At 31.0% G+C, this 14,677-nt stretch overlaps 1 protein-coding gene across 4 annotated transcripts in view; it reads left to right on the top strand.

The window, feature by feature from the left end:
- Nucleotides 1-14,677, top strand: part of LOC130898316 (protein yippee-like 2) — a 236,201-nt gene that overhangs the window by 129,199 nt on the left and 92,325 nt on the right. For 2 of the 4 annotated variants that reach the window (XM_057807528.1, XM_057807529.1), the window contains exon 1: nt 10,779-10,939. The exons of the other annotated variants lie outside the window; for them this stretch is intronic. The gene's annotated coding sequence lies outside the window, so the exon portion shown is untranslated. Of the gene's footprint in view, nt 1-10,778; nt 10,940-14,677 lie in introns of those variants that run through there. 4 annotated transcript variants of the gene reach the window in all.

Raw genomic sequence — 14,677 nt, 5'->3', positions numbered from 1 at the left:
GTATAGTTCTAAACATCACAATGAAATGAGGATACATACAATAAAATGCAGACTTATTTTGTTTCTTTTTGTATGCGTCAATGAATGTTATAAACATTTTTGAGGGTTTTGGATTTGACTATTGGCTATTTTAGCATTCGACTATTTAATTTGTCTTTACAGAAATTTGCATTTGAAATTAATCAGTTTATCAATAGAAACAAAAACGTAACCTAAAATAACCTAATTTGGAAAGAAATTTCCCTACCGATAAAAGGTACACAAAGTTTTTTACAGTTTTATTCCTGCTGGAATGGAATTTACAATCCGCCATGTAAGCATATTTCTTTGTGGAAGATTCAATTGTAATTCATAATATTAATTGAACATCATCGTAATAATACGACAGCTCAAATCTAGTTGTTGAAACTAGATTAATTTCACAGTTGCGGATTGACACAAAGTAAGGTTAGAAAGAATTTAATATTATATCTTCGAGAACTAACGAAGGCCCCCCAAAGTTCATAGGATATCAAAAATAAATTATCATGTAATTTATTTCAGAACTCTTCTCGTTTAGAGCATTTCTTTATTCGTTCTTTTCTATAACATACAATGAAAGCTTGCACTTGAGGATATTGCTTAGACGATTTGGAAACCATGTAATTAACAGCTTTGATGATAAGTGTAAAATACTTTTGTGTCCTCATATTGTATATAGAAAAAAATCACTAATAAAAGGCTATCACCGAGTAAGTAATTTGATAGAAATTCATGAGATATATATTCACTGATTAAAATTTCATACTAACTTCTCAGTACTCAGTTCAATTTTAAAAGAATATTTGGGAAGGGAAAAGATTTCTGTAAAGTTTGTTCCTCGGTCTGATCAAGTTGTCGTCATTACAGTCAAGTAAAATCAAACATCAAATAAAAGCTGATTTGCTTTTTGGTCAAGGGCGTAGTTCATGCAGAATTTGTTTCCACTGGTCAGAGGACAAACCCTTTCATTTTAAAATGTTGAATTGCGCAACAGAGTTTATAAAAAAGACCAATTTGTGGAAAATATGAGACTGGTTTTCCCACCATGACAATAGTGCCCACGCAGACATATCCGTTTAACAGTTGATTTTTAAAAATTTCACTTTTTCTGTATTCTGCCAGTTTCTTACCCCCTCTGTTCTCAAATCTCTTATAACATTCTCCAACCATTTTCCTTTCGTCTTCCTCTTTCTCCTTCAGTACTTGTTTTGCCCAACTAACTTCTATTATTCTTCCTATATGTCCCAACCAGCTCACTCTCTGTGCTTTATTTATAAAGTTATACTCTGGTGTTTAACAATTCTGATACATCTCTGTTTGTTCTTCTTTACAATCAATCTTCTCTTATTCCTTTGTAAATCTTTCTGAGCATTTTACGTCCTCATATTTCTAGTTTATTTTGCCTTTCTTTTGTTCATTGTCCAGGTTCCTCATGCTAAGGTAACTGATGGTCTTACTATTGTTTTGTATATTTTTATATCAACTATTCGATATCTATACAATTTATTATCTTTTTTCTCATTGTCTTTCATTACCATGTATTTTGTTTTTTTTACGTTGATCACTGGGCCACAATCTGTTGTGGAGAGCGTGCCTTGTCCCGTCTCATTAAAATACATAATGAAGAATAATGAATTACATTTACGAAATTGTTTTTCCTTCGAAACCTTCCCCGAACAACTTCATCCATAAAACAATATTTCTTCGCCATCTGATTCAACCACGTCTGACCCAGGCGCCCTTTTTTGGGAATTCTAAGTTAACTTTCTTTAATAAACTTCTTAATTTCCGGCCCGCAATAAACCTTATCATCTTCGGTATACCTGGTAGCCTGCTAGGAAAAATCACCTTTCTTCTACCTCCCATACTTTTTCATGACTTTTATTTCTCACTTACACGAACCCTTAGCGAGACGTTTTGGATCGAAATGTTGTGGTGTCACTCATTCACCTAGCCTTGAAGCGAATACATTTCAAACCAAGCCTAGTCGACATTAGCGGAGCTATGCTGCTCGTAGAGAGTAGATATGCGCGGTGAGTATCGGCTAAGTTTTTGTATTTACTAATATATAATTTTTAAGTAGTTCCAAAATATTAAGTGAATACATAAACGTGAAATTATCTTAGCCGATATACACCGCGTGTGCCTAACCTCTAGAAGCAGCGTTACTCCGCTAGACTTAGACCTCGTTAGATATGTCTTCAGTTCAATGCCTGGTGGACGAGTGATTCCTTGACACTCTCATTAAAAACGTCTCTCTTGAACTTGTGTAAGCAAGAGATAGGAGGGAAACAGTGTAGTAGTGTGCAGTAAGCTGAAGAGTGTTGTGGATAATGATTCTCCTTTTCTTAGACCTTTCGTTGGATATATCAGATGCAAAATGTATACGATTTTTTTTTGTTCTTTTGTGTTTGCTAGATACTGAATATTGAAAACCTTGCCTTTTCTTCCTTAAATAGTAAATGTCCACTTCTTAATACTAGTATTTTGAGATGTATATATATATATATATATATATATATATATATATATATATATATATATAATTTTGTTAATATATGTCCCACATTGTCCTACTTCAAATATAGTATAACGAGTATATTATATAATAAAATTATTCTACCATTCTCTAACTGGTACACATATAATTATATTTAAATGTTCGTGCTATATGGTTTATGGTTCACTTCGCATTATTTTTCCACAAAAATAATGAAAACAGTTGTATTTTTAGGTGTTGGTTAAAAATCCGCTAGTCAAACTTCTCGTTAGCAACTTATGAAATGTATTTTGAGTCTACTTTTTTCAACATAAACATATTAATAATTAATCATATCTGCGTATGTACATAGTGGAAATGCGCAGTAAGTTTTTCATTAGACCAAAACAAAATTTTAAAATAGTGAATATGGTGTAACATTCGACACACAGTCTAGAGTGTTTTGATTATGAATTCATTGGATTCTAATTGCGTCGTATATTTCAAAATTTGTTGACATTTCAGACTACACGTTATCTCTGTGACCGATAACGTTGTTGTAATTACTGTTACAAAGGTATATTAAATTTAAATTATATACTGAGACTCATATTTTGACTGGAGTTTATACTTTGTTATAACATTAATACTTCTAGAAGATAAATTGTTTTTATTATAATTAAATGTGTTTATGTTCTAATAAATAAACAGATGAAGTATTTCTAACAAAAGATAAGTGACGTTTATCAAAAATATTTATTATTATTTAGATAGAAAAAAAAATACAAGAAAAAGATAGAGGCATCCATTCTAATTAATAAATATGAGAAACCCCAAATTTCCTTATTCTCAAACTCTTAACTTTTTTATGTTTTAAAAAAAATATGAATACAACGAATGATTATTTTAGTAATAACTGCCCGTCATATACTAGTGTTTGCTATTTTTTACGTTCATATTATTAATTAGGACTTCATTCGCGGGACAAATTCCGAATCAGTTTAGGAACCGATCGCTTGCGCACTTTGTCATTCGTTGGAGGTGGAGTCTTTGACCCAGAATTTCACCCGCGAACATATATATATATATATATATATATATATATATATATATATATATATATATATATATATATATATATATATATATATATACACTTTCACGATGTCTTAGAAGGTATTGAACATGAATCAATGTATTTGAAATTAAAATATTTCAATAATTGAACGATTTAACTCCCCTCGATTCAATTGCGTATTTTCTCTTCTTAACTGCTTTGATTCTGTAACGAAAGTTCTCTACTTATTTTTTTTTTTTTTCGAAAAGAGAATAATAGAATAATTTCCAGGAAAGGGTAGGTAATTGATGAAGTAAGAAACAAGTAAACTTAAAAAGAGTTTAATAAATATGTATACCTTATATTAGGCAACATAAAGCTCAGTAATATTAAAAAGTTCATAGAATGTTTGAATTTCTTCAAACTCAAGTTAATTTTTCTGTCAACATGTCACAGTAAAAGAAACTTGGGTACACTATTATATCCCAAAATACTATCAAAACAATGGAGCACATACAAGGAACGTGCTTCCAAGAAACCGCTTTTTTCTGGCCAAGATCATATCCACAATATTAAGGGATTTCAAAGTAGTAATCTTTATTGCTTATTTAGAAAAAAAAGATCTTGTTCTGCTGACACGTTTTGATTCCGATCTTAATGAAAGATGACCGCATTTGTTGAAGAAAAGAGTTTAGGTCCATCTCGAAAAAGCTCCTGTCTATTAGGCCGGTGCTGTGAATGATGAAAAAAACAAAATGTCTTGTTTCTTTGTTGGATCGAAAACTTTTAGGACAATCTTCCTATTTCCGAAAAGATCTGTTTGTATCAAACTACGGCACATTTTCTTATAACTAAGTTGGAATTTCTGGAATCGTTGGTGATATTCATTCTGAACAACACTACCACTACACCAATACTCATAATTACACTCCCGTTTCGATAACCAAGTTATCGTCTTCATAGTTTAACTTGATTATTTTTCTTAGAAACATATTTACAACTATTTCCACAGTATTTGGATAACTTTTTTGGCAGCGTGGAAAGACATTTTGTATTTTTGTAGATATCAAGTAGTGTGTTTATATTTTTGTTAAGATAGGGTTTTCAATATATTTATGAATTGCTAATTGTTTTTTCTGAGATAGTCCAAGTATTTTTTATCAAAAACTATTCCCAAAAATTTATTATCTTTCGTGAAATTTAGTTTGGTCGTACTTAACGTTAATTGTGGAAAGTTTTATTCCTGTGCTCTCCGAGGGAATAGGACCCTTTTATTTTTTACATGTGATATTTTAGAGCCGGATTTGTTTCTTCACTCATTAATATGATTTTGAATTAGAGACGGTAATTTTTTATTTATATTTATATACCTTTTATATACTAAATATTGGGGCTTATAGGATTAAACGTAATGGATCCACAGTGGATATTCCATTTAAGTTAAAATTAAATTAATTATTATTCACCAGTATATGCGATGTACATACTTAGAAGTCAAAATTATAAGCACCAAAACAACTAAACAACAAGAGTACGAAGCCAAATAAATAAGTCCTCAAGAAACTCTGGCTATTTGCGTGACCTCATATGAATAAACAAATATATGTCTACTGATATGATATGAAAGTCCGCATATACAACATAATCGTAAAAGTGGACTCAACGAAGAACATGATGAGGGCAGTAGAGAACTATAGAGTGGAACTAACAGTTCGTATAAGAAACAAAGATATAAGAGAAGATCTGATAATTCAGAATATAGTACGATTCACGAGATGGTGACGACGATATTGGGGAAACTACGTCGACAGAATGATGGAAAATCGATGGGCTAAATGGGCGAAGGCAGAAAAACCAACTAAAAGGAGACCTCCCAGCCGCCCTTCCCAAGAGATAGCACGAAAGCTGGACATCTAATTCTCAAGATATTGAATAGTAGAAGAAACAAGACTAAATTTTGAGAAAAGTGGAAGAAGAAGAATAAGTGAATAAAATATCATTTTTGGTAGATGTCGATGAAAAATGAATTTATATTTTCAAAATATTTCTTTATTTGAAAGATGATAGTCTAAAAATGTTACTACAGTGACTATAAAATTGTAAATACACAAATTACATTATTATCCAAGATTCATCTCATTTCCGAAACCGTACGAAGATAATCAAAATATTCGAATTTACTATAATTTGTGCTTTTGTAAATGTATCAACAGTTTTGAGGGACTAAGTAAATCAATAAATAAATACAATCAATTACAAAACAATTACAAAACAATCTATGTATTAATTACCAAATCTCTCTTAAATTGTTTAGGACAATAAGTAATACGTTCTTTAAAACATTGTATAATCAGTTATTATATTTGGAATGTCCAGTTCGTTGTATTAATAATTCTTAGTAATCCATTAAAATTTATCTTCCTCACTCGATCTTGAAGTCTTGATTGCCACTTATCAATAAATTAGTGGAGTAACCTCGATATCATTTTAAGTATGATATATCACCATAATACCGAAAAAGCACCGAAAATTCATTAATAAAGCGCAAAATATCGTTTATTTCTCTATTTATCTTCTAAGTAGACCTCTTATGAAATAATAATATATTGTGCAGCTAGTGTGAATAAGTTGCCGATTGCTCCCGAGAGTGAAGTGTAACGCACTAGTGAACCGTTTTTTTTTTTTTTAGTACAAACTCCTGATCATCTCTAGGGGTTTCTGTGAGCAGGTTGAGATCATTTCCCATTTTCAACCTTTTTTTCAAATTTTGATTATTATTTTAATACCGAAATAAAAATATAAGTTGTAAGAGGGTTGCTACTTAAGTTTGAAGATAGACAAATAAAAACAAATATTTATAATTGGATATAGTTTTATTGTTTTAAAAATATTCTCCATTAATATCAATATAGTTTTACATGCGTCATTCCAATTGAGGTACCTCCAAAACATGTTCTTTGAACGCATCCACCCATTGTTCAGGTGTTGAAAAACGTTGACCTTGCAATTTATTTTTGATTTGTTGGAATAACAAGAAATAACTGCTTTTTGGCTAACAAATGCTGGTGTACCATTCAGAATTGAACGATCTACATTACTCTAATGGAACGGCGACATGTTCAGTTATTCAAGAAAAACAGGCGACCATTTGCATCGAAATTCTTCGTACGCGAACAACTATTGTTGGATTTGGCTCGTCTGGAAAGACCCATACAGTTGATTGTTGTTTAGTTTCGAGTTCATATGCATAAATCCATTATTCGTCGTCTGTCCAACACTCGAGCTTTTTTTGAGTAATTGTCAAATTACTATAGCAAGTAATGTCCAAGTATACCTCAATCTTACGGTATGTCTCATGACGATTTTGCAATATCAGTTTACGTACAGCATCGATATTTTCTGACACAGCAGCTGATTTTGAAAGACATTCACGAAATTCGTCTTTCGTGCAATCGAAAAATCAGAGAAAAGGGGTGGCTTGAGAAAATCGAACATTTCCCTATTGACTGAAATCGGGTTTTTAATTCTGAAAAGAGGAAAGAAGAGCTGGTCGTTTCACTGATTTACGACAGATTCTTCGTTCTAATCATTGTAGAAGTCTTATCCCTTTGAACAAGTTGTTTGAGAAATAGATTCTAGTTTCTTTGGCTGTGCCAATATGTATATCTCACGTAATATTTATCTTGTTTTCAATTACATTTTTTACCCATTATGCTCATTTGTTTGTTTGTGAGGAAATCTACAATCAAGCGATTCCATTTGGATTTAAGTTGCTTAAACACCTTATTATCTGATGCTTTAATTGGGGTGTGAGATAAATTCGTTGTACAATAATTCTGTTTGTAATATGATCAGAATTATTATGTTTAATAATATAAATTCATCAATAAATTATCTAACAATGTAAAAGACGAATTTCGTTGCTTTAACTGAAGCATTTAACGAAAACAATATTAAAAAACAATCATTTCAATATGGAGCTATTAAGATTATATATTAAAGAAGTTTTTATAATTCACTATACTTTGAAAAACTTTTATAACTGCTCTTCCATAAGGTCGTGATGGAGAAAAATTATTGCAGTAAAATGTGCGATATGTGGTGTCAGTTTTATCCTATTTTGATTCAGTGACTTATCCATATCAAGTCTCTTATTATTGTGGATCTTTCCTTCAGCTAAATTTCAATAGCCTCCCTTCATCCGAATTTTTGACATTCTTGTTACATTCGTGGTTGAAATCAGCAGCCTTTCGCTTCATTGGATATGAAATCTTGATATCAGATTTTTTTTACTGAAAATGATACTTTTGCATTCTTTAACTGGGTTACGAAAGCAGATATTAGTGTAGTCTCCTTTAAACCAGTCCTGTCCAAAGAATACCGTGAAATGTTCTGGAAAACAAATTTGCCGCATGAATTGGAAACAATTGAGTAGTTTATTATTTGAATTTGTCTGACTTGAATCGAGAGAAGTTGATATAAATTAGGGTTAAGTGAATTTAAATTATAAATTAGTTGTGTAGTAATGAAGTTTAAATTTCTTAGAAGAAAGAATTTGTGTTTTTAATTTATACCATCATATAACAGAATAAATAATAATAATGTTTTTACGTAGAACCAATGGGTTTGGTGAACACAATTAAAAAACACACACTTAATTATTTTTCTTCTTTACTAAATGGTAAATTTTGTGAAAAATATATGTTGGAAAAAATGCGATTCATAATGTTTCTTATCGATCGTATATTGTATTTTAATTATTCATTTTTTTCCTTTTCATTTAAATTCATTAAAGTTTTAGCAAATGTAAAGAAGTAACTAAGGAAGAAAATGGAGCAATTCACAACAAGTGTAAATAGACAAAAAAACCTGATACTTACAAATATTTGTCAGTGTCTGGATACTGTTCTAATCAGTAAGTGATAATTCGATCTTGTTATTAGAGGTTGGAAAAAACTATAGTACGCCATTGTTTGGCTTGCGGTGAGATAACATGATATCCAAAAAAAATTAAATCAACAACGACATTGTACCTACAGCCATAAAAAGCCTAGACGGAATTGGTCAAAACAAAGAATATTCCAAAATTCATTATTTTTTTCAAAAAAAGTAGTTGCTTACATCCGTTAACGGACATGATGAAGAAAGAATTAATGATTTTGAAGGTATATTTAGTATTTACCAAAATTACAAAATTTCATGACTTAAATTTGAAATAGAAAATTGGAATAAGATTTTACTTATTATTGACACTGGGTTTGCTCAAAAATCTCGTTATAGAAAAGATCCATTTTAATTTCATATAAGCGTGAATTTAATGAAACACAACAATTGTGTAATATATCCTGCCTAAATTGCATTGGTTTAATAGGGTACTTGAATTTTTTAAGTATTTTTTTGTTTATTTTATAATTTCTTGATGTGAAATAATGTCAGAAAGTAAAATATAAATTATTCAATTAAAAGTGAAAAAATATCTAAATATTTAATTGGAAGTCGCCAAAATTTCAAATTCTTAACTACATAAGAAAACGATTCGCATTGGTTTTCAGTTGTAAATTAAATAAGAAAAAAATGTCTAATTGAACAGTAGTCTGCTTGATAATAACGAGGCTATCGTTTCCGGTAACATTGCGTGTGCTGTTATAATACAGTTTTCAAGTCCTAAAACACGTTTCCGTCACTATTATAGTATATGTGCAGTAGCGGTTTGAAATGAACGTGTTTTTTTCTCGTGTCGAAAACCATATTGTGACGGAAAACAAGAGCAACGTATCAATCGCAAATTTCTGGTTAAATTAAAAAAAACTCCGACGGAGTGTTATAAATTCTTGCAAGACGCAAGACAATTCTCCATCTCGTGCGCGTGTTTTTGAGTGATGTATGCGCTCTAGAGACGATCGAGAGAGCACTGAAGATGACCAGCGCCTAGGTCGCCCTGTGTTTCAACTCCGGAAACAGTGATCAAAATCAAACAAAAAATGCGTGCATATTGTCGAATGAGCATCTGGATGAATGCCGAGGCTGTAAACGCCGATAAAGGAATTGTTATAAAAATTTTACACGAGGAAGTCTGTCTCTTGACCAAAAGTATTTGGCCAGTAAGAGCAATCCAGTGCTCGAAAATCCGCCGTACTCACCAGATTTGGCCCCGTGCGACTTTTTTTGTTTCCGAAGATAAAATCTGCTTTGAAATAGACCCGATTTGAGTCGATGGAAGCGGTAAAGCGAAAAAAGGTAGAACTCCTAAATGCCGTCACCAAAGAAGATTTCCAGCACTGCTTCGATCAATGCAAAAAACGTATGGATTGGTGTGTGGCGAGGGGAAGGGAGTGTATTGAAATGAATCATTCGAATGAAGAATAGCTTTTATAATAAAACCCTTCTTCGTAACCAGACTCGTTATTTAATAGTCAGAACTCGTATAAGAATAAAGTGATAAACATTTTATAGGTTAAGTTCTCACATTATTACATAATGACGTTAAAAATTAACAGCGTAATAAACTTAATTACTATAAAATAAGTTAAATTTGAATCTTACTCTCTCATATAAAAAACAAACAAATTACACTAGTTGGCAATTTAACAAAAGGTTCACTGCCATTTCATTCAGACTGATAATTTACATTACAAATTCCTGTCAACAGTTCTTTGCAGACATAGATTCTTCTGATAATGACAAAATCCTGCTAGGATACACAAATTTGTTCATTGATGTAGATATTCAAACTATGACGTTGTTATTCTAAAAGGTAATTTGTATATGATGAATACCTATTTTTTAAAGATTTTTTCTTACATTTTACTTTTTTGTTTTAAACACATCAAACCTTGTTTTCGATGATATTATGCTGACAAAATCGTAGTACAATGAAAATATTTAATAATGAACCACTAAGTTGGAATTTCTTGGAACGATGGTAATATTCATACCGAATAACACTGTTTAAACTTTAAGCTTTAAACAATTTGTTTTCAGTCTAAGTATTCGTTAAATATGAGGGAGTTCCGGATCTTTATTTTAAAAATTTCGGTTTTTAAGTACTATATATGTAAATATGTTTTTCCTTACACCTCGTATATTACGTTTCAACTCATCAAATTCGTATTGAGTATCATATCAGATACTGTTATAATTGAATTATCCAGGAAATTCGTGGAGTTCATTAATAGATATAAACAAAATAAATAAATAATCAGTCGTCCTTGATATGCTTACTTAAAATAAGTCGAATCGAATAGCGAGTCGCAGCTCAGATGTTACAGAGGCAAGTGAACTAGAAACAACCGAAACAGCTGATAACAATAACAAAAACATTGGTGCAGTGTAGATGAGAGTGTTATTTTTTTAGAGGACTTTTGAAGTTCGTTATTCTAAAGGTAAGAGTTTCTTATTAATATGTGAATTATTACAAATATTAATAATTGTGATAATTGAAGTGGCTGAAATCAACTGTAACGACTATTGATACTTGTAGTTTTGTAACGTGTGTGGATCATTAGAATTCATTTCTATTATTTCCGAATGTTCCTATCCGCAATACGATAAATTTCAAATGTTCAGCGTGATTATAAATCGAATGAAGGGTATTAGTTTGGAAGTGGATATATCAGTTAATTTTATATCACAACTTTATATTCAATTAATAAGTTCAAAGGTATACGGCTATACGGTGAATTAAAACGATGATTGATTGAGAAATCAATGTCGCTTTGGACACAAAAGGCATGCGTATTCTGAGTGGCCCAAAAAGTAACAAAAATAAGATGTTCACTTTAAATTAAGTATTGTTTTTAATATTCTTGTAGGTTTATGAAAAACAACGTGGTTAAAAATTTTGGTAATTATCTAGATTAGATTACACACCTCCAATTTCGTTAAAATTTTGAGAATATTATAAAAAAAATTATGCTATAATTAGCAAAAATTTTTTATATAATATTACCCAAAAAGTTTTATATGAATGACGAAATATTATTTTTTACAAAAAGAGAAAAGAGAAAAATTATACATTCCAACCGAGCGCAGAAGTTCACTGCAAATCAAGTGAGGAAGAAATATAATTTTTCTCTCGTCGGGATGAAAAGTTCGCTTTTTGTTTCAGGTATGCGGGATAAAAGTGTTCTATTCTCTCCCGGGAAGAACCTTCTTTTGCTTCCGGTGTCGTAGCAACGACTTGTTAATCGAAATGTGTACTCTCGATGATAGTTTGCTTCACACGACATTTAGTATTTATTATCGCGTGAAAATACAGAATTGAAATTAAAAAAAAGCCGTGAGCAGCAGAGCTCCATCACGAAAGTCGAATTTTTCTTCGAATGAAGAATTTGACTAATACACAAACAAATCTTTCCATAAAATGAATTTCTTAGAAATGATATTAATTCTCAATCTTTTTTCTTTATAGGAAAATTTGCTATTCCTCAATAACTTTTCATTTCACAAGTTAACTCTCTCTCTCGAATGAAAATTCATAATTTCAATAGACCCGGGGGTCTCCTCGAACCCTCTTGTTCAATTCCAATTGACAACAAAGAAAAAATTGTCATAATGACAAGAAATTTCAAAAATGGGAAGTAAAAAAAAATCACCCTAGCAACGATCATACTCGTATTATTCATTAAATAGGAGGCGGTCCAGTTCAACAATTACAACGATCAAAATGATTTCGAGCGTTTTGTGCTAGAAGAACTGAAGAAGAAAACTTTGAACTTGAGAAAGACAATTCTTCAACATCACCCCTACTTGCATGCGAAGTTCGAACCCTCTAGTTGAACTTTTTCTGGCCAAAAAATAAGAAAATATAACAAAAATGACCATAAAATGGAGAGGGGTGGAGATGGAAAGTTTCGACCTTAGACAGGAAATCATCTCGCAACTAATTGAACCTACATGTGAAATTTCATTTTTCAGTCACTTTTCGTTTGATCTGCAGAGGTGAGCAAAGGTCAAAAACCACTTTTTTTGCACTGCGACCCCTCGAAATATTCATTTGTTTTCAACCAAACTCTAATAATATCAATCCGCCGCCAAAAAAGCCATGTATGCTAATTTTGAACCAAATCGGACCCATAGTAATTGCTCGAGAGACAAAAATAAGAATTGAAGCTACAGACATTCGAAAAAAGACGATTTTAGTGATAGTGAATTAGAATAAGTCAAGAACGAACTTTTCATCACGCAAGAGAAAAAATAGTTTACGCGTCACAGGAGAAAAATAGGGTATCCTCGACCATGAGAATGTACTATTTCTTACGTATTGTTATTTTTTAACTGATGCGATGTTGAGGTTGCTAAGGAAATGTAATGAAATTTTAAACTAGAATTGTTGTATTTGTACCGAGCTTCTAGTGGCTAGGTTAGGTTAGGTTAGGTTAGTGGCGCTAGAGTCTGAATCCTTTCCACCACACTTTTTACCATTTTCATTCTTTTAGCCATAGATTATCGATATAACAACTGAAAATTCCAACTTCCATGGCGTTTTAGATTTAAAAGAACTGCTCCCGCAGACTCAAATAGTTGCAGATGACCTTTGGAAACAATGGCCTGAATATAATCTCGGATTTGGTATCTGCAAAAATTTCGCTATATTTTTTGTAATTATGACAAATTTATTAATTCACACGGTCACGGTTATTTTAGAAAATCAAAAAAAAAAACGCGACTCTCCTCCGTCCATGGTTGAAGCTTTGCAAATTTTTTGTAAATTTGGTAGAATTTTCCTATAACTAATTTCTAAGAATTTTGGTTTTAGACACGGGTAATTTTATTGAAAGGACTGAATTGAGATCTTCTATCTTTTGTAAGACCAATAGTTAAAGCAACCTAAAATTTAAAATAAAAATGCAATTTTCGATAAGATTTTTCAAACATATTTTTTATCAGCTGTAACTTTTAGAAAACGCTAAATATCTTCAAGAGTTAAGGTCTTTGACTGTTTTGAAATTTTATATCATTATATTTCTTATTAATATATTTTTCACTTTTAGTTTAAAAAATGCGCGTAGTTTCGCCTATTCTAATACATCAACAAAATTTTAATATATTATTTTCAGCATCGAGAACCAGGACCATAATATTGATCATTTTCTCCATAACTCTTCAAATCAACTAACCAAATATAATAAGAAACATAATTCACCTTGGCTTGTTTTGTCTTGATATGCTTGGTAGCAAATTTTTAGAAACTACGGATACTTTTTGAACTTTGAATCTGCAATATCCATTTGTCAAGTAACAATTCATAGTTGACTATGGAATTAGGAAGCAACGGAAATAGTGAAATATTTAATAGCATCTTTGAAAAATATATGTATATCCTTAAATTTAATAAGCAATGCCAAAATATCTCTCTATCACTGTCTTCTATATTTTGTTCAATATCTCAGTCCTTAATTTTTGTACTTCTTCCGGTACATAGTTGTAACGTTTTTGCAATTTTCACTAACTGTTTAAATGACTACTTGGAGATTATGTTATATGTTGACCATATTCAATGTTCTATTTTCTCGTGCCATATATCTTTTACTGTTATCCTAATTTTGTTCAACCGCAATTTTTTATGATCTATTTCGAAATATAAGTTGTTGCACTGTCATTATAGCTATCGCCTTCACTAATGTTGATAATGAGTGATTCAATATTTTATTCAATTTTATTATCTAAGTTCCGCATTTTTTGTGTTTCTTTCAAAACGTGGTTGATGATTTTTCTAATTTTCAGCAGTAAATCTTTGAATGGTCTCTTGCAGGTAATGTACAACTGCCATTTCAAATGTTCTATTCTCATATAATTTCACTTGTACTCAAATTAATCCTATAGGATTTAATACCCAAGGAGGTAATCTTGGATACTGTGTTATGAAATATTGTGATCTTGTTGCGAGTTTTGAAGATTTTTTAAGAATATATTCGAATTATAGTAACAATAGAAAAGAGAAAAAAAAAATTCAATAAAATATTCTTAAGGGTTATTCTGGAAGTTTGATTTTATGAATTGTACTAAAAGTGTATAATAATTTAGCAAATATCAAAACGGCAAAGCTGTTTCCCGTAATAAAAACGCTAAGGCCACGAAAGATTGATGTTTTTCGGAAATATTTATAATCATCAAAAAAT

The sequence above is a fragment of the Diorhabda carinulata genome, chromosome 9 (assembly GCF_026250575.1).
Source record: "Diorhabda carinulata isolate Delta chromosome 9, icDioCari1.1, whole genome shotgun sequence".
In the NCBI taxonomy this organism is placed as follows: Eukaryota; Metazoa; Arthropoda; class Insecta; order Coleoptera; family Chrysomelidae; genus Diorhabda; species Diorhabda carinulata.
This window is presented reverse-complemented; position numbering and strand designations above follow the sequence as displayed.